General features: G+C 24.5%; 1 protein-coding gene across 1 annotated transcript in view; it reads right to left on the reverse strand.

Annotated features, from left to right (window-relative positions):
• LOC117170046 overlaps positions 1–21709 on the reverse strand; it is a 199501-nt gene that overhangs the window by 91458 nt on the left and 86334 nt on the right. The window lies entirely within an intron of this gene.

A 21709-nucleotide genomic window follows, 5' to 3' on the forward strand; every position in this document is an offset into this window, starting at 1 on the left:
AAAAAAAACAAGTTTCTTGTAATTTTCCGGTTGGAAAACACTTTTCCAAATAATAAAGATAAAGACTTTCATACCTGAAAGAAATTCAAAATAAAAATGAAATCATTTTTATTTCAACAGTTACTTAGAATTTTCTCGAACTTAGACCCTATAAAGTATTGTAAGCCGACCGATTTATAGAAAACAAAATTTGAAAAAAAGCTGATATGATTTCTAAGATAGTTTCTTAGCCTGATTTTTGAATTAGGTTTTCAATTTTTTACAAATAAATATGACGAAGAAAATGGCCGCTTTTTCTATTTAACGTTCCTGGTGCTCGTCAATAAAAGAAAAATGGTTAAAATCGCCTAAGTTGCATAGAGTAACATTAGTCAAAGATGTTCCAATACTAAAAAATGAAGAAAAAAATTTTGTTTGTGGACAAATTATTTGTTGAAAACATGTTTTCTACGATTTTCCATAATTATACGTTTTTTCAAATTATATTGCAAGACATTTTAATGGAAACAATATTATTTTTAAACAATTTTCTCTTAAGATTAAAATTGTTTATATTATAAACAAATTTAACAAACAAATGCAGTAATAAGGCATTTTTCGACAGAAATTTTTTTATGTCAATTTTTTAAAATAGGAACTTTATGATAACTTTAGCAAAATTCATAATTTGTTGATTATTCTTATGATTTGATTAAACAAAGTAATAAAAAAATGCATTAATCAGGCATTTGTCGACTGAAAAAATCGTATTTTTCTTTTCCCACTTTTTTAATCAGGCACTTCATGATAATCATAAAACCTATCAACTCATCATGAATGTTGCTAAATTTATTATGAAGATTCCAATGAAAATTCTAACATAAAAAAAAAAGAATTTTTCCGTCGGCAGATTTGTTTTAAAAAATGATAAAATTGATCAGAAAATTATGAATTTTGCTGAAGTTATTATGAAGTTCCTAATTTAAAAAATTGATATAGAAAAAAAACGAATTTTTCTGTCGACAAATGCCTAATTAATGCATTTTTTAATTCAATTTGTTTTAAAAATTATAAATTTGATCGAAAAAATATTAATTTTGCTGAAGTTAGCATGAACTTTCTAATTAAAAAAGTCAACATCGAAAAACACGAATTTTTCTGTAGACAAATGCCTGATTAACGCATTTTTTCATTAAATTTCTTTAAAGAAATCATAAAATTAATCAACTTATTATGAACGTTACTGAAATTATCATGAATTTCACAACTGAAAAGACTGACATTAAACAAAAGCGAATTTTTCTGGCGAGAAATGGCCTAATGATGCATTTTGTTTATTAAAATTGTTTAGAAAAGTCATAAAATTCGTCAACAAATTATGAATTTTTTCTAAAAATTATCATAAAGTTCCTAATTAAGAAATCTTTCATCAAAAAGAACGAATTTTTCTTTCAAAAATGGTCTAAATTACTGCGTTTTTTCACTAAATTTGTTTATAATATAAACAATTATAAACTTAAGAGAAATTTTTTTAAATATAATATTGTTTCCATTCAAATTTCTTGCAATGTAACTGGAAAAAACGTATAATTATGGAAAATCGTAGAAAGCATTTAGTCCAAAAATAAACAAATAAATTGTTTACAACAATTTTTTTTGTTTATTTTATAATATTGGAACAGATTTAACTAATGTTACTCTATGCTACTTAGTTGATTTCAACAACTTTCCTGTTATTGACGAGCACCGGAAACGTCGAATAGAAAAAATGGCAAAAAACGTCCGTGGACGTAATAGCCTATTTAATTTTTTTTATTATTTTTTTTTAACAATAATGAAAAAAAATTTAACAGTTGAAGCATAATTTTTTTTTGAAATCCTTTCATGTAATCAAAAATAGATAGAAAACGGAAAGAAAATATCCAAAAAGATGTCCAATAGCAATGAAAATGTTAAACAGCGTATTGAATTTGTTATGAACAAATAAGTGAATGAAAATGGTTTCGTGAAGATTAACAACGTTTCGTCACTCGATTCGCACTAAATTTGAACAATTTATAGACAAAAAGAGCTTTTTAGTTAAATTAATAAAAGTTAATAAATAATTAGGAAATAAAACCAAAATATAATATTTAGTCACGAAATAAAATTTAATAATTGTTTATACTACCTTAATTAACAAATACACTATTTGGCTATTTTTGGAGGTTCCAACTTAATTTTTTTGATGCAATTAACTGTAAATAACTAACTTCTAAATTTTTAGGAAAGTTTTGATGACACTAAAGAATTTATTACTGTAAACAACAATTGTTTGTGCAAATTTTTATCATTTGATGTATTTATAATTATAATCTTGTTTTTTTTGTGTATAATCAAATGCTAATACCACATTTTTTCAAACTATTTTTGATAATTCGATAACGATCGACTATTTTTATTTTTATTAACAATGTAGTGAACAAGGTTGCTGAAAAATAGCCAAATAATTAATTTTTTAATTAAGTTTGATTTGATTTATTTATAAATAGTTATTTTAAAATAACAAATTATTCATTAACTTTTAATCATTTAATTAAAAAACACTTTTTATTCATAAATTATTCAAATTTAGTGCGAATCAAGCGAATCAAACCGATATGCTTCAATGGTCAATTATTTCTTCATTTTTGTTATTAAATAAACAAAAAAATAAACAAAGATTTAAAAATCGGCCATGAAAGTTCGATGCGAAATTTTATTAGCTTCCATTTAAAAAAAAAATTTTTTAACTGGATAATAATTGTCTTCTGAAAATCAATTTGTCGACGAACGTTTTCTTTGCCCCACTGTGCCGCTAAAAGCCGTTCTAATCAATTTTTTTGAAAGAGTTAAAAATATTTCAATAGATTACAAGAAATTTTCAACTTTTCAATGATATCACAATTATTTTAATGATTTAAAAAAAATTTCACACTTCAAAGATTTTACAAAAGTATTTCAAAAGGTTTTCAAAAATTTCAGAAAGATTTTTAATTTTTTAAAGATTTAACAAATCTTTAAAAAAAATTCCAAAAATTTCAAAAAGATTTAAATTTTATGAAAATGACTTCAATGATTTAATAAAGATTTGAGAAGACTTTAACAGATTTCAAAAAATTTCAAAAGAGTTCAAACAGATTTTAATGATATCAAAATTATTTCAAAGATTTAACAAAAGTATTTCAAAAGGTTTTCAAAAATTTCAGAAAGATTTTTAATTTTTTAAAGATTTACCAAATCTTTAAAAAAAATTCCAAAAATTTCAAAAAGATATAAATTTTATGAAAATGACTTGAATGATTTAATAAAGATTTGAGAAGACTTTAACAGATTTCAAAACATTTCAAAAGATTTCAAACAGATTTTATGATATCAAAATTATTTCAAAGATTAAACGAAGATTTCAGAAAACTTTAACAGATTTTTAAAAAAATTTTTAACATTTCAAAAATTTTACAAAGATTTCACCAATATTTTAAAGATTACAGAAAGATTTTAAAGATTTTAAAAGATTTCCGTGATTTCAAAAAGATTTCAAAACATTTCACAAAGAATTCAAAAAAAATTTTTAATATTTTAAATACTACAAATAATATGATTTCTAATGGAAAAGTTTCAAAATAATGCATTTTTGTTCTTCTAAATCGTAAATGTCTTCTCGGTCTTCAAATCAACGTCATGCAGGTTGTTTGATCGAAAGTTTTACGACTCATTTCAAATGCAAATGTATTTTAAGTGCCTATTTTCTGACATTGTAGACCTACAACAATAAATATCATCGGAAGGTGACATTTTGACATTTCTGCATATTCCAGACTTAAATTTCAATGGCTTTTAGAAATTATCTTCTCTGCAAGAATTTAGTTTGAAACACCTTTAAAATATCATAGGCATAGTTTTTTCCTGAACTGCGACTTTTATGAGGTCGTTAGAAAGAGTTTTATGCAAATTAGTTTTAAAAGATTTAGATAAAAGTTTTGGTGGTCTAGAATAATTTGAAACGTAAATTTCCCATCACTAGATTCTTGCAGTTTAAGTAATATTCCGAAATTAAGCAATTTCAGACTTTACATTCTTTTCCCTACTTTCCTCAATTTTCCTTTGTTTCAAAAAATCCTCTTTTTTCCTCTGCTTTAAAACAAATTTCCTTTTCCCTCTTTTTTCGCTTAAATACGAACTGAATTAATAAACATCGATGAGAAAATTTAAGTACTTTTGGATCAAAGTTAATTCTTTTTGGTTGAAGATGCTACTATTATATTTTTGATAAGGAATTTATTTTTAATTTATTTTTAATTAGAAAGTTTACTGTTATATTTTTAGTCCAAAATTCAGTCCTTTTCATTGAAAATTTAACTATTTTTTTGTAAGTAATCTTTTTTGGTAAAAATCCAACTACTTGGTCGAAAGTTGAACTAATTTGTGAAAAATTAATTTGGTTGATTGAAGATTCATCTATTTAATTGGAAATTCATCTTTTCTGTTAAAAATTAACTTTTCTTATAAGAAATTTAAATATTTTATCAAAAACTCATCTTGTTTCTATAGAAAATTTAACTATTTTGGTAGAAAATTGATCTTTTTATTTAAAAATGCAACTTTTTATTTAAAAATGAATCTGTTGTTAAGTATTTAACTATTGTGTTGAAAATTTTTCTTTTTTGCTTAAATCTAACTTTTTTTTACAAATTTAACTATTTTATCAAAAAGTTATCTTTTTTATCAAGAATTTTACTGTTTTTTTATATTCAACTTTTTTTTTAGTAAAAAATATAACTTTTTATTTTAAAATGTAACTTTTTAATTGAAAATGAATCTGTTTCAGTTGATTATTCAAGTATCATGTTTAACATTTGTATTTTTTTGTAGTGAATTCAACGGTTCTGGTTAAAAGTTATTCAAATCTATCAAAGATTTATTTCTTTGTCGAAGAATCATCATTCTAGTTGAAAATTTATCTTTTTGGTTGAAAATATGAAAATTAAACTACTTTGTTAAAAATTCACTATATTGTTTAAAAATTAGTTTTATTGAGTTGAATTCCAGTTTTATGTTCGAAAGTTAAACGAATTTGTTAAAAATACATTTTTTGTTGAAAATTATTTTATTGTTGTTGAACAATAATTTTATTACTGAAAATTGAACTGTTTAATTGTTGAACTTGTAAATTTATACTTTTTATTAAAAACTACCATTTTCTAGTTGAGAATGTATGTGTTTTGTTAAAAATTCGTAATTTGTAGTAGAAATTTAGTCTTCTTCATTAAAAGTTTAACTGCTTGGTTATTTTTTCTCATCAAAAATTAATTACTTTTATTTGAAAAGTCTAGTAATATTTTTTTTTTTGAGCATTCGAATACTTTTTTAATAAGTAAAATTTTCAAGGTTGAGAATACAACTACTAGGGTTTAAAATTCAACTACTTTGTTAAAAATTCATTACATTGTTTCAAAATTAATTTCTTGCATATTTAAATATTCCGTTGAAAATTAGTTTTATTCGGGCGAATTTCAGTGTTTTTTTCGAAAGTTAAACGAATTTGTTTAAAATACATTTTTTGTTGAAAATTCATCTCTTTGGTTGAAAATGTAACCTAGTTGAAAATTCGTATTTTGTGGTAAAAAATTTGTCTTGCTAATTAAAAATTTAACTGGTTGGTTCTTTTTTTTGTCAACAATTAATTTCTTTAACTCAAAACTTAACTATTTAATTATTGATTTGAAATTAATTGTTTTGAGTTTAAAATTCAGGTACTGAAATTTGTCATTATTAATTTATATTGTTGAGTTGAAAATTCATCTACTTGGTTTAATTAGGTATCATTATTTAATTAATTCAACTATTTCGGTGGAAAATTCGACTATAGAATTTCATTAAGTTTCAAAAAATTGAATTTGAATATTTTAATAATCAGGATAATAATAATTCATAATAATTAATAATAATAAGATTCCAGTTGAAAATTCACCTCATTGGTTCAACCTTTAATTACTTTGAAACTATTTTTTCACTTTAAAGTGTATTTTGTTAGCATTAAAGTTTTTTGGGAGAATATTAAAAAAAATCTCATCAAAATGAATATTTTTAGGTTGAACATTCAATCGTTTCGTAAAAAGAATTTCTTTTTGTCTTAAAATTTGAAAAATGTAGTGGAAAATTCAATTTTAAAGGTTGAAAATCCTAAAAATTGATTTTGGTTTTGCTTGAAAGATTAACTGTTTGTCTGCAAATGCAACTGTTTGATTATAAATTTTTTTTGAAAACTTGCTGAAAGTGGCAAGTCCCATGGCTATTTGAAAGTCAGGTTACGATATTGAATTTTTTTTCGATAGAAATTGCGCATCTTTAAAAATTTGAAAAATTGAACTTTTTTATTAAAAATTCGTCTCTTTTTATTGAGAGTTAAGCTGTTTGTTTGCACATGAATCTGTTTGTTTAAAAAATTTTTGGATTGAAAACATGCTGGCATTGCAAGGTCTACTGTTTTTTTTTAAGTGAGGTTACGAATTTTTTTTCGATATGAATTTCTCATCTTTCCAAAATTTTAAAATTGAACTTTTTTTAAAATTCGCCTCTTTTGTTTAAAAGCCGAACTGCTTGTTTGAAAATCTAACTTTTTGTTTCAAATTTTTTTAAACTTGCTGCTGGTGGGAAGTCCCTTGGCCATTTGAAATTAAGGTTGCAAAATAAATTTTTTTAAATAAAAATGGCGTATATTTTTCTTTAAATAAAATATACTGTATATTTTATTCCATAAATTTTATTTCAAATAAAATATTCTTCTATTATTCTTCTGTTTTTGTAAAAAGTAACTTCTCCTAATGAAATAAAAATGACAGAGTTAAGTAATAGGCAATGTTCGAATACCGCTTATGTCTTATCACTGTCAGCGTCAGCAGGTTCAAACAGATACACTTTTTCATTAATCAAGCTATTCATCCATGACATACGTGCCGATCAGCACGGAGTTTCACGAAGTTGACATTTAATTACTCGCGAATATTTACTGGGTCATTGTGAGTGCTGTAAAGTGAAATATAAATCATATTGACCTTCCCTCGCGGAATAATACTTCAGAAATCGGTGCAAGGTCGCAGATTGGAATATAACGTAATTCCACATTGCGTAATAGTGGTACTACGTGCATTACAGCACGAAGCGCAGCATCACAAATGCATTCGAATGATGCCGTAATAACTAATAAACGACTTGTGACGTCGCGATGCTTGGTAAATGTCAATGCTGTCATTCTCTATATTTTCCTGGATCCCACAAAACGGACGGAAATTAAATCTAAGAGATATTTGTTCCGTAAAATCGAAATCATCGTTTAACCTTTGAGTATGGATGGCGGTCTTACAGACCACAATAGGTCTTGCAGACCCCACAAGGTCTTGCAGACCAAGTTGGGTCTCACAGACCGCACCATGGTTAGTTTTGGTTTTAGTTGTGCTTTTTCCCAGTAGGTGGACAAGTTATGATCCTGCGTGTAATTGGCGAGTAATATAATTTGGAAAAAACGAAACAAGACCGTCCGAGAAAAATTGTAGGTCCCTATTATCGTTCATTTGGGCAAAAAGTTATAAATTAGTATGGACGTATGAATGTGCGGTCTCACGGACCACATCATGCTTCTAATTGTCGGTCCCTCCCCACACTAGTGTAAAAGATAATTAATAATGAAATTTGATCAAATGAATTAATTTCTTCCTTATTTCAATGTTACTTCGTGTACTTGTATAAGTTAGATAAAAGAAACACTTTTTTTACTTATTTAACTATATTTCAGTCAGAAAATTAAGTTTTTGGAATTTAATACCTTAAAATGGAGCCTTTAAATGTATTTAAATATTTTCAAACAATTTTAGTTGAAACTATTTGAAAGGATTATACTGAAATGCTCAATTTTTTAAACAATTCAACGGTCATCACAGGATTTTGATAAGTATTTAATAATTAGAGATATTATTATGAAAATTAAAAATGTTGTACTATAATATTACAAAGGTTCCTTTCTCTATTAAATAGTAGCATTTGTTTAAGAAATAAATAAAAATATGTACTAGAGATCAAGGATGATAAATTAAAAAATTTTTAGTTGTTTTATTCCGTTCATAATTGATTCCATGTTACAAATGTTACAAGATTACAAGTCTGGTCTTTAAATATACTAATGTGCAGGAAAAATAAAAAATTGTTAGGGAAAAGTAAGGGAATTTTTATGTTTTGGTTGCAAATACAACAATTTTATAATAAAACTTAATCTCCTGGGTTGAAAATTCAATTATTTTAGTGGAAAATTTATAACTTCGTATTAATAGCAATTTAACTGAAATCTTTTGTGGCTTAAAATTCTTTTCTTTCTTTGGTCTAAAAATTCATCACCTTTAGTAGACATTCCATATTTTTTGGTTAAAAATGCAAATCTTTTGTTGAAATTTAATCCTCTTTTGTCGAAGCTACAACTATTTTGTTAGAAAATTTGTATTTTTTGTTTGAATTCAACTATGTTTAGTTATAAATTGTTTTTCTTTTTTAATTGAAAATTACACTACTTAGGGATAATTATAGCGACTTTGTTAAAAATTTATTTTTGTGATTAAAGGTTCATCTCTTTGTTCAATAATTAAACTATTTTTGATGAACATTCATTTTTTTACAATCAATTTGTTGAAAATTCAACTTTTTGGTTGAAAAGTTCAACTTGTGGGTTGAAAGTTGAAGTACTTTATTAAAAAATTAATTTTTTTGTTGAAGATTCGCTATTTCTGTTGAAAATTCATCTTTTTTTTGTTTAAATTTGACTATTTTGTTGAAAATGCGCTCCTTTTTGTCATAAATAATTCGGCTTTCTGAATATTAAACTTTTCCATTTTTGGCTAAGAATGTATTTTTTGCAGTTGAAAAGTCAATTTTTTGCATAGAAATTGATGTATTTTGTTGAAAATTCTTCTTTTTTAATACAGAAAATTAATTAATTAATTAATTTAAAATATATGTATTTTGTTAAAATTTTATCTTTTTTGGTTAAAAATTGAACTGTTTTGTCTAAACTTCGTTTATTCGGACAAAAAATTCATTCCTTTGGATTGAAAATTCATCTTTTTTGTTGAAATATCGACTATTGCATTTTTCTTTAAAAATTTATCTTTTTGGGTTCAAATTGGAACTCCGTAGTGCAAAATTATGTTGTTTTGTAGAAATTCATTTTTATTAATCGAAAATAAAAATAAAATAAATAAAATCCTAAATAAAAAATTAACTACTTAATTTTTGGTTGAAACTCGATCGTTTTTAGTTTAAAATTCAAGTATTTAGTTACAAAAATTAGTTACAAAATATTTTTTGAAGATTCGTCTATTTGGTAGCAAATTAATATTTTTGGTTCAGAAGTCAACTATCTGCTTTAAATATTATTAATTTTGTTAGGAATTAATCTGTTATTTTTTAATATTAATCTAATGTGTTAGAAATTCATATTTTTAATTAAAAATTAAACTGTTCTGTTGATGATTTTTGTTTTTTTATTATGGGTTTATCTATTTTGTTTGAAATTCGTCTGTTTTGGTTCAATTCAACAGTTTTAGTTTAAAAATAAAAAAAAATTTAAATAATTTAAAATATCAAATATTTTCAAAAAATTTTTCATTTTTTCAAAAATATTTTTCAAGAAAAGAATAAGAAACAGTGGCATTAGAGGACAATTATGATTAAAACGTATCTTTTGTAGTTTTTTTCGAAATAGTCAGAAAAAAGTGTCATAGTTCAAAAAAAGTGTAAAATAGTGTCAATAGTCTGCTGAGTGCGAGCCTGTGCTGCATTAATAAATGTTGTTTATTCCACTAGTTTTTTTTAAATATTTAATTTAAATTATTTTAAAATAATTTTTTTTAATTTCCCTTTTATAAAATTCTCCTTTTTTCGAAGAAAAATTCCCCTATTTTCCCTGCAAATGAACTGCTGAATTCGCAGACACAGCTTATGTCAGTCCAGCGACATTCATTCCAAGTACCAAAATAGGATCACGTCTTTAGAATCTTCTGTCATAATCATACGCTAGTACAGTTCAATGTTTTACGACCGTTTCACAGGTTAACTAACCACAGTGAATTATTATGGCTAGCTGTCAATTTTTTTTCCTATTTGTTGAAATGCAAAATTATATATTTTTTTTTTTTTAGTAAGAATGTAAAAAGCTCAATTTTCGCGAATAGAGAAGAGGTTGAAAAAATAATATTTGCATAAAAACATAAGCCTTCATTAGATCTTTAATTAAAAAATTAAATCAAATTTTTATAACCTTCAAAATATTACTCGATTAAGGGACCGTACTTAAATTACATAACTTTGGATAAAAAACTATTTTTTTCTGAAAATTTTTTCTTTGTTATTTAAAATTTCATATTTTATAGTAAAAATATTGCATATTTCTTGGATAAAAATGCAACTTTTTTGAAAATTAAACTATTATATATAAATTTTACTTTTTGTTTAAAAATCGTATTTTTGTATTAAAAAGTCGATTAAAATCTTTCCGTTGAAAATTCAACTCTTTTTTTAATTTGTATTTGATTTTAAAATTTTCCTGTTTTAGCAGATGTGTCCATTTTTTTGGACAAAAATGCAAATGCTTGATTGAAAATTTAAAAATCTTGTTAAAAATGTATGCTTTTTGGCTAAAAATTCAACTATTTAGCAGAAAATTAACTTATTGTTTACAATTCTTATTTGGGTGTTGGAAAATGAATTGGAATCTTCTTTGGATACAAATTCGACTTTTCTTAAAGGTTTTTAAACAATTTTATCTGTTTTAAAAGTAATGTCATTTTTTTAATAAAAATGCAAATGTTCGGTCAAAAATTTTGTAGAAAATTTACTTTTTGTTTTAATTTACTTTTTTTTGTAATTTAATATTTTGATGTTAAAAAAATAACTGTAGTCTTTTTAAAATGAAAATTCAACTTAAAAAATTCTTTCTTTAAATTTAAAATTCATCTGATTTAAGAGCAACTTTATCTTCCTTGGATAAAAATGCAACTTTTTAGTTGAAAAATGGGTCTTTTTGGATTAAAAATTCAATTTTTTTTGTAGTAACTTTTTTCTTGTGTAAAAATTCATATTTTGATCGTGAAAAGTCAACTGAAATCTTTCGTGACAGAAAGTCTACTTTAGTAGAAATTTATTTTTTTTATGAAAGTGAAATTTTTGGTAAAAAATAATTATTCTTTAGTTGATTATTCAAATATCTTGCTTGAAAGATTTGGTGAGTTATTTCGTTAAGAAATCTTTTTTTAAATATTTTTATTGTTAGTTGAAAGTTCATCTCTTTGGTTGCAAGTTTCACTATTTTGTTCAAAATGAATTTTTTAAAATTAAAAATTCAACTATTTAGGTGGAAGTTAAATTGAATTGAGTAAAATTAATTTGTTTGGTTGAAGGCTCAAGTCTTTGTTTGAAAATTGAACTGTTTAGTGTCGAAGCCTTTGTTTAGTCTAATAATAATTTTTTAACTGAAAATGTAACTGGTTCAATTTTTAAAAATTGATATTTTTTAGTTGGAAAATCTCCTTTTTTTAAGTAACTCTCTTGGTTTGAAATTTCATTTTTGTTGGGTAATAATGCTTAATTTCCGTGGAAAATTAATTTTTTGCTTAAGTCGCATTTGTTGTTTGAAAAGTCAATTTGTGTAGCGAAAATTCGTTACTTGGCTTGAAGGTTCAATAATTTATAAAGACTTTTATTTCTTTCTTGATATAAAAATCTTTAATTGTTGAAAATTCGTCAATTTGATTTAACATTTTTTTTTAAAATGCCATCTTTTTTATTCAAATTTAAATTATGACACTTTTTAATCAGTAGTTTATCTTTTTAGGTTGAAAATTCAACTAATTAGTTAAATATTTCATTATTATTTTGAAAATTCAAGTATTTTTATTTCGTTCATAAAATATTATATGTTAAAAGTATTACAAGATTAAAATGCTGGAATTTAAATATTAATGGTCAAGGATTTTGCAAATGTTCTCGGCCCCTAATAGAATAGTGTACTAGGTTTTTTTCATTATTATGTATAATATTTTATTCTTCAGAAATAAGTAAAAATTTGTCTAAAATTTCAGTTAGACATCCAGCAACAAAATGAGTCTCCAGAAACCTCGGAGGATCCTGGCCATGTTTCTGGAAGCGATTCTGACACGAATCTTGACAAAGGTTTTTCTAAAGTTCGTTATTATAAACAGTTTTTGTAGGAAAGTATCGAAATCAGAATTTTTTTATTTGGAACGAACCAGGAATGTTTGCTAAAAAAACTATTCTGTTCCAAGAATATTAAAATTAAATATCGCGACATTCATCAGCTATCAATGCTAAAAGGTTAAAGATTTTTTTTAGTTGATAAAGAAATCTCATCACTAGTCCTGATAGCTGTCATAATTTGGAATTTTTTTCTATCTCAGTAAATTGTTAGTTATTTCTAAGTTGCTGAGATAAAGGAGAGCAATTTTCTTTTTGGCTCTCAGAAAGTAAAGACTTTAATCATCTTTTGGGAAACTTTTTGCGAGAACAAAAAATCAGGATCATTTTTTAACTGCTCTTCTAAAACCTTAACGAGACACTACTACCCTCTTTCTCTTTTTCTTCGGCTGAGAAGCAAATTACCATCGGATAGTATGTAAATGACTTTTGGAATGGGGCGAGAGTAACTTCGCGAAAGTTTCGGAGAAGGAGGGCGGAAGCCGAAATTCTGAGACCCCTGGATTCACACTCGGGCTTCTATAAAAATTCCAGACATCTTATTTTCACTCTCTCTTTCTCTCTCTCGCTCTCTAGAAAGGGAATGTACGATCTTGAAACTCTGCAGGTGTCCAGCGCCCCCGTAACCAAGACTAATGTACCAAAACAAACACTGAAAGGAAACTAATGAGATAACTCTCTCAGGAGAACACAAAAGGACGGCAGAAAATAAAAAGGAATATTAAAACAAGGCAAAAAATCTATTAGAACCTTTTTTGACAGAGTGCATTAACTCTTCTGACAGAAAACTTATTACATTTTGACTCAAAAACTCACATTTAGCAATAAAGACGAGGAATGATCTTGGCCTCTGATGGACTTTTTCGAAATGAAAATTATTTCTTGAAAAAAAGATCCTACTCTATCTTCACTCCATTGGGAATCGAACCACACGAAATTAAAAAAATTTTAAATAATTTTTCGAAATGATGACTTTGTGAAGCTCTGCGCCTGGGATGATTGTTCGAGAGACTAAACAGCGACCTACCTCGGAGCGGTGTTCTGGAACGAACGTGTTGCTTAAATAAGCAACAGGGGAATTCTAAGTTGATATAAAATGTACACCTCCCTCTTTAAACCTCCTTTATCACTTTTTCTCATATGATTAAATATCAGGCTTGATGAGAATCAAATCAATAAAAAAATCAATTAAATAAAAAAATAATTTCTCATATGAATTCCTTAATTCCCATCAGTATAATGAGTATAGCAAAAATAATATAATAGCAATAATATTAAATAATAAAGTTGTAGCTTTCTGCCAGCAAATTTTTTCGAATAAAAAATTCAAACTCGTATGCTAAGTTTTGTCTTTTTTTATTGATTTTTGTTCAAATTTAATAAATTTAAATTAGAATAAAATCAAATTCAAAATCCTATTTAACGTCCAATAATCAAGTTAATGTATAGAATTCCTGTAAATAAAACCAAGAATCCAAGGACCAAATTTGGAAAACCACTATAAAATGATCCTACTCTAATTTGAAAAAAATACTTTTTTTCCTGATAAAAAAACATTTTTTTTTTTGACAAAAATAAAAAAGAGGAAAAAAGAGATAGTTGTGCATTTGTTGTTCTTGTTTTATCAGCGCCTTAAAAATGCATGTACTTTTGTTTAATTTCATCTTTCTTAGTCGAAAATTTAACTTCTTTGTACATTAGTCTTTTTGTATACAAAATTCGTCCTCTTGGGTTAAAAATGTATTTTTTTGGATAAGAAAAGTATTTTTTGTGAAACATCTACCTCGGTAAAAATACAAATATTCTATTGTAAATTTAACTCTTTTTGGATGATTTTTAATGTTTTTTGGTTGAAAATTCATATTTTTAGAATAAAAATTTGACTATTTGATTAAAAAATCAACTATCTTGTTAAAAAATTAGTCTCTTTTGGTCATCAGCTACATTTTTTGGTCAAAAAGTTAACTATATTTTTCGCTCAGCATTTATCCACTATTTGGTTTAAAATTTAATTTTTTTTATCATTAAATTATTTTGTAAAAAACTAATATTTTTTAATGAAAATTTAACAGCTTTCTTTCACATTCGTCTTTTGAATAGACAATTCGTCCTTTTAGATTAAAAATTAAACAAATTTAGTATGAAAATAATTTGTTATATGTAAAATTCAACTCTCTCCTTTAAAAACTCAATTTTTGGTTTGAAAATTCAATTTTTTTTAGCGGAACTTTGGTCTTTTTGGTTTGAAAATTTGGTGGAAACTTGAAGCGTTTGGTTAAAAATTCAACTATTTTTATGAAAAATGTTGTTTTGAGAGTTAAACTATTTGGTTGAAAATTCATTTCTCTTCGTGGCATATTAAACTTTTTATAAAAAATTCACCTGTTTTGTTGTTAAGTCGTCTCTTAGATAGAAAATTCTTTCTTTTGGATTAAGAATTAATTTTTTTTGTATTTGATATGAAAATTCATCTTTATTGTCAAAATAATACATTTCTTGTTCAAAATTCAACTTTTCTTTTTGAAAATTCAACTATTTTGTTGAAAATACAATTAGAGGCCATCCAAATTGTCGAATTTTCAAGCCAAATAGATGAATTGTTCACAAAACAGTCGAATTTTTAACCTGGAAATAATAATCTTTACAGAAAATGTAATAGATATTTAAATACAAAAATTTTTTATTTTAAATAAACAACACTTTAATACAAATAAAAAATACGAATTTTCAACAATATATATATAAATATGAATTGTGAACGAAATAGTTCAAACAATGGAATTTATGTTATTTCAAATTTGATTCGATTTATTTTTAGTTTATATTTTTTGGTGTATAAACATTTTTCACTAAATTCTTCAATTTTTAAGTTAAAAAAATTTAATTTACAATAAAAAATTATGTCGTATAATTTACATTTTATCGAGTTAATTTTGAATGAAAAAATGACTTGTCTACAGAGTAGTTTAATTTTATACCAACTAGTTGAATTTTATACCAAGATGTGGAATTTTCAGGCCAAAAATACGAATTTTCTATAAAAACAGTTGAATTTTCAACTCGAGAATATCAATTTTTAGCAACAAAATAATTTCTACGACGATACGTTAAAGTTGTAATAAAATAGTGGCATTTCCGGTTTAAAAAATAATTTTCAACCAAAAAAAAGGAATTTTTATCAAAATTGTTAAATTTTTGATTAAAGAAATGCGTGCAACCATCCATAAAATAGTTCAATAATTGGATTTTCAACCCAATACGAATTTTCTATAAAAAGAAGTTGAATCTTCAATTTAAAAATGTGCATTTTTAAAAAAAAGTTAATTTTCAAACAAAATATTTCTTAACAAACCAGTAGCATTTCGAATGAAAAATGTACAAACTTCTACAGAAAAAGGGAGAGATATTTTCAATCTAAAAAGAAGAGTGTTTAAAAAAAATAGTTTAATTCTTGATTAACAAAAAATGTGATAATTAAATAAATTTGTCGTTAAAGAAAGAAACAAGATTTCAATCAAACTGTTCAATTTTCAAGCCAAAAAGAGGAATTTTTAACAAATTTCATCAATTTTTGAATAAATAGTTTGAACAATAAATATAATTCTTGTTCATGTATTATTTAATTAATTTGATTAAAATTTATTTTTAAAAAATTTTTTAATTCAATTTAAAATTTAGTAAAAAGTAATAAAAACATGACTTTTCCAAATCATTTTAGAATTTCCACAAACTAATTCAAGTTTGAACCAAACAATTAAATTTTTTAATCAAAAATATGAAACCTTAAAGAAAAACTTAATAGTAGACTTTTCAACCGAAAATAATGAACTTTCAACCAAAAACAGTTGGATATTCTTATATTTTTTTTATAACTCTAGTTCATATTTAAGCTAAAAATTAAAAAAGGGGGGAATAGAATAAAGAAAAATATTTAAAATAAACATGGAAACTTCTACTTATTACTAGGTGGATTTAATGCCACTATTTTGTTACTATTTTCTTTATATTTCAATCATTAACATTTGTTCCGATATTTTCTTGAACTAATGCTGATTTTTTTTTCCTTGTATTTTTAATGTAGAAATATCTGGAACTGGAATGAGTAAATAACAGTAATATATTTCAACTTTGTCTTCTTTATATAAATTGGAAAATAAATGTGCAGGATTACAACCTTAGTCGTAGATTCAGCCCCTGGGATACAGAATTTTTTTTTACTCTAATGTAAAACCTAAGTAAGACATTGCGAAGGCACATGAAGATGAAAATGTATAAGAACAGGTTGGAAGCAACAACCATTAAAATGATAGAATCTTTCGCAGTAAATACCGGGATTAAGTAATTTAAATGGTAACCCTTACCTTAGAATTTTTTTTACTTTTCTCATTGATGCATTCAATACAAAGAAAAATCGAGAAAACATCGTTCTAGAAATATTTTTGCTATTTTACGATACTTTTAATATGCAAATTACCCACAATATACCTGTTCAAATATAGGAACAATAATTTTTAATTAACTATCGGAATTTTTATTTAACTTCCCCAAGAACTTCTCTTAGAAAATTATTACCAGTGGCATAAAAGAAAAAGTATTCGAGTGGTAATTTCCATAATTAAGTTACCAAAAAAAAGAGGATTTTTAACAAATTAGTTCAACTTTCAAGCACGCAGTTGAATTTCCAATAAATAAATATTCATTCTTAGCGAAAAGTATAATAATTGGATGTTAATTGTTTGTGGCCTACTGGTATAAAATCGATATTTTTTTACTATTGATTTTTTGAATTTTGATTTTCATTTCTAAATTGTGAAAAAATTTCTCTCAAGTTCCGCTAGGAACCGAACCCAGGTCTTTTATATTGCCGGTTCGGATCGCGTCGGAGAGCATTTTTTTCACAATTTAGAAATGATAATCAATATTTAAAAAAATATATTAATTTTAGATCAGTAGGCAAAAAGCAATTAATATCGAATTATTTAATAAATTTTATGTAGTCAAAACCATAAAATTAACAAATAATAATATAAATGTGGAATTTTCAACTAAAAACGATCAATTTTCACCTAAAACCGAAATAGCTAAATTATCAGTGAGAAAATGAAATAAATAAAAAACTACAAAGCAATATAACTTTCTAACAAAATAGTTGAATTCTTTGCGAAATACTTGAATTTTCAAGCTACAAAAATGTATTCTCAATCGAATAGTCGAATTTTTAATTTAAAAAAAGTTTTTAAAAAAACGATTGAATTTTTAATTCAGAAAAGATAACATTTTTAAAAAATTGTTGAACTTTTACCAAAATAAATAAACTTTCAAACAAAAATATGAATTTTCAACAACAAAAATGTAAAAGTTTATATTCTAGCATAAAAGGATTTCACTCTTGATTACGAAACATTTGAATTCAATAAAAAAAGACAAATTTTCAAAATAAAAACAATTTTTTAGGTAAAAAGGAAGAATTCTTTTGAAAAAAGTTTAAATTATAACCTGAATGAACGAATGTTTTATCTAAAAAGACGACCGTTCGTGGAAAAAGTTAAATTTTCAACCAAAAAAGATTACTTTTCGCCAAAATACTTAATTTTTTAACTAAATAATTAAATTTGGAATTAACAGGTAAATTTTTAATAAAATAGTTTAATTTTAAACCTACGAAGATGTATTTTCAAACAGTTAGTCGAAGTTTTAATCAAAAAGATTGAATTTTCATTCAAGACTGGAATAATTTAGTTTTCAGTTTAAAAAATTAATTTTTAAGAAAAAAATAGGTCTTACAAAATAATTGAATTCTTAATCCGAAAATATATATTTTTATCAAAGATGTTATTTTTGAAAATATCGGAATTTTATACAACAGTTGTTTAATTTTAAATCCAAAAAAACGAAATTTCAAAAAAATGGCTTCATTCATTTAAATTAGATTAAAATCCAAATTAAAAATTTTATTTAACGTCCAATAATCAAATTGATGCATACTCCTGTTAAAAAAACACAAGAATTCAACGACCAAATTTGCAGCACGACGAAAAAACAAAAACGAAAAGCCAAAAAAAAAAAAAAAATCCTATTGTAATCCGAAAAAATAAAAAAATAAATTTAAATTAAATTAAATTCTCAACCAAAATCCACGAACAATGTAAAAGTTGATATTTGAACATAAAAAGGTTTCACTCCTGAATAAGGAACGGTAAAGTTAATTAGAATTCGTCTTTCTGGGTTCAAATTCTTTGTATGCTGAAAATTCAACTATTTGTTTAGAAATTCAATTATTTTGTTAAAAGTCTAATTATTTTTTGACAATTAAACTATTTGTGCAAGTCATCAATTTTGTTCGAAAATTCAACTATCTTGTTAAAAATTAATCCTTTTGGATTTCAAATTTTACCTCTCGGTTAAATCTAAAACTATTTTTTGGATAACGCGTCTCTTTTATTGGAAATTTCATCTATTTGGTTGTTAATGCTACTGTTTCTTCGAAAATTAATTTTTGTTTTTGTTTGAAAATTGGAATTGAATTGAATAATTTATCTACATTAATTTTATTTTAAAATATTTATAAACGTAAAATACGTCATTGGTTAGTTGAAAAAAGCTCAAAATTGGTGAAGCAACTTATATATTTCCCATCAGTGGAAAAAATTTCAGTGTGATAAGAAAGTGGCTCGGCGCCGCCAGGCCTTTAAAAAAGTCGCCAGGCCTCGACCACGCACCCAATTATCAAACACTAAAAAAAATTAAAGTGTCCTCAGTAAACTAGAATTATTCTTTTATTTTTTGCATTCGATAGAATAGATAAAACTACCCACGTTTTACATAATTAGTGCAGAAAAAAATGGAAAATTTTCAAAAAAGTAAATTTTAATCACTAATTAATTCAGTCTAGACTCCAATAAGTCTCGAGTGGCGTAAGACAATGTATGCACAGTTTGAGTAATAAATTACTCGCGAGCAATCTAGACATACTTTCTTGATTAAGTTCGTTAATTAATAATCATTTTGCCACCCAAGGGCGAATTTTCTTAACTTGTGATAACTGAGTCAACCGACCCCGTTCAATATCAATTTGCGAGATGGAATTTTTCAGGTTATTAATTACACTATCTGCCATCCGGATAACTAATTAAATTAAACTGCTTCTGGTCTGGATTAATGATAGAAGTGATGCTTCGCGGGAAGTGTGAACAGCGGAACAACTCAGTATACGAGAAATGTACTTATCGTATCTAGATTGATTTATGAGTGAATAATTAATTGACCGAAATTTTGATACATATCGGAATTAGGAAACATTCTTTACTCACAATTAATGCGTTTTAGACAAAAATAATTAACTAATTTAAAAACTTTTGATTTTAAATAATTAACTAAAATTTACTAACTAAAAAAAGATTTTGGATACTAATCGGCTTGATTGGAGAGCTTTACGTGATGACTTTGTGAAGATGTTCACCTGGGGTGATTGCTAGAGATTGATCAGGAACCTGGGTTGGAACAGTTTCGCGGAACAAACGTGTTACTTAACTAATTGTAATTTTGTAATTTTTTTATTTTAGTGTCAAATCTCATTTTCGCTGGACAGTTTATAATTTTTCTTCCAAATAAGAGAAGATTCATTTTCCAGCAAGACATATGAATTCCACAAAAAATTTTTAATCAGAAATATTTCAACAAAAAAATTAATTTTCAACCAAAAAAAAATTTCAGTTTGCAACTCACCGGAATAATTTTCCGCTAAAATATAAATGGTAAACAGTTATATTTTCAGTTAACAAGAATTATATTTCAACCAAGAAAAACTAATTGTAAACATGATAGTTAAATTTTCAACTAAATAAACAAATTTTTAACCGGATATAGTTAAACTTTAAATCAAACAAAAAATAAATTTGAACTATTATGATGAATCCTTCAGCAAAAAAATTAATTTGTAGTCAACTGGAATTTTCAAACTAGAAGATGAATTGTCAACAAAATAGACCAATTTTTACATAAAAAATAGACTAGTTATATTTTCAGTTGAAAGAAAAAAATTTATATATAAAAAACTAATTTTCAACATAATATATTATATTTTAATCAAATAGTTAAATTTTCAAACAAAATGATACATTTTCGAACAAAAAAATCAATTTTTTACTAAAAAAGACATATAACAAAATAAAATACATTAATTTTAACAGCAAAGTTTAATGTTTGACCAAGAAAATAAAAGTTCAACTAAAATAACAAATCTTCAACCAACAATATGATTTTTTAAACAAACAGTTGAATTTTCGACTAAAAAGTTGAATTTTTAAGCAAAAAAGATTTTTTTTACCAAAAAAGACGTATTTTTAACAAAGGAGGTAATTTTTCCACAAAATACTTAGATTTTTAACAACAAAAAGAAATTTTTAACTAAAAGACTCAATTCTCAACAACAATAAAATTTTAACCATAAAAACGAATTAGCAAGAGAATAGTTAAATGTTCAAAAAAGAATTTATTTTTTAATAAAAAGATTAATTTTTGTTGCCAATGACATTATTATTCTACTATAAAAGACGATTTTTAAGGGAAATAGTTTTATTTTCAAATAAAGAATATAAATGTTCAACCAAACATACAACAGTTAAATTTTCAGTTAAAAAATTATTTTTAAATCGAAAAAAAATTGATTTTTAATTGTTTCATTAATTTAAAAATTATACAATTTTTAATCAAATAGTATAATTTTGAAAGATGTACATTGTACACAATACATCTTTAAAAACTGTATTCTTTTATTTGGAATTGTATTATTTTTTGTTGAAAATTCAACAATTTTATTAAAAAATATTTTTTGTTTTTTTGTTTATTCAACTTTTTTTGGAAACTAGTACTTTTCGATCAAAAAATCAACTATTTTGGTAATCAAAATTTCTTCTTGGCAGGTAATTTACACATTTTGAATTAAACTTTTTTTCTTTATTCATTATTATTTTTTTTAGCTAAATATTCAATTTTCTGTTTAAAAACTAATCTGTGATGTCATTTTTAGTTGAATTTAACTGTTTTTCATTTAAACAGAAATATTTGCAGTTAAAATATAAACTAATAAATTTGTTACTAAATATTCATTTTACTGTTCATTTTTTGGTTAAAAAATAATTTTCTACTAATTCGTGTATTTTGTTGAAAATTCGTTTTACTTAGTAGAAAATTAATCTTCTTGATTGAAAATTTATTTTTTTAGACAAGTTTGTTAAAATTTAATTCATTTGTCTAAAAATTCACCTTATTAGGAAGAAAATTAATTTTTTTGTTTAAAACTTCTTCGCTTGGTCAAAAATGCAACTACTTGTTTAAAAAATCTTTTTTTTTTGAGAATTTACCATTCTAGTTCAAAAAATTTTTATTTTTTATTAAAAATTTAATTTAAAAAAAATGCATATATTTTGTTTAGCTTATGTATTTTTTTGTACAATAT

The sequence above is a fragment of the Belonocnema kinseyi genome, chromosome 3 (genome assembly GCF_010883055.1).
Source record: "Belonocnema kinseyi isolate 2016_QV_RU_SX_M_011 chromosome 3, B_treatae_v1, whole genome shotgun sequence".
Classification (NCBI taxonomy): Eukaryota; Metazoa; Arthropoda; class Insecta; order Hymenoptera; family Cynipidae; genus Belonocnema; species Belonocnema kinseyi.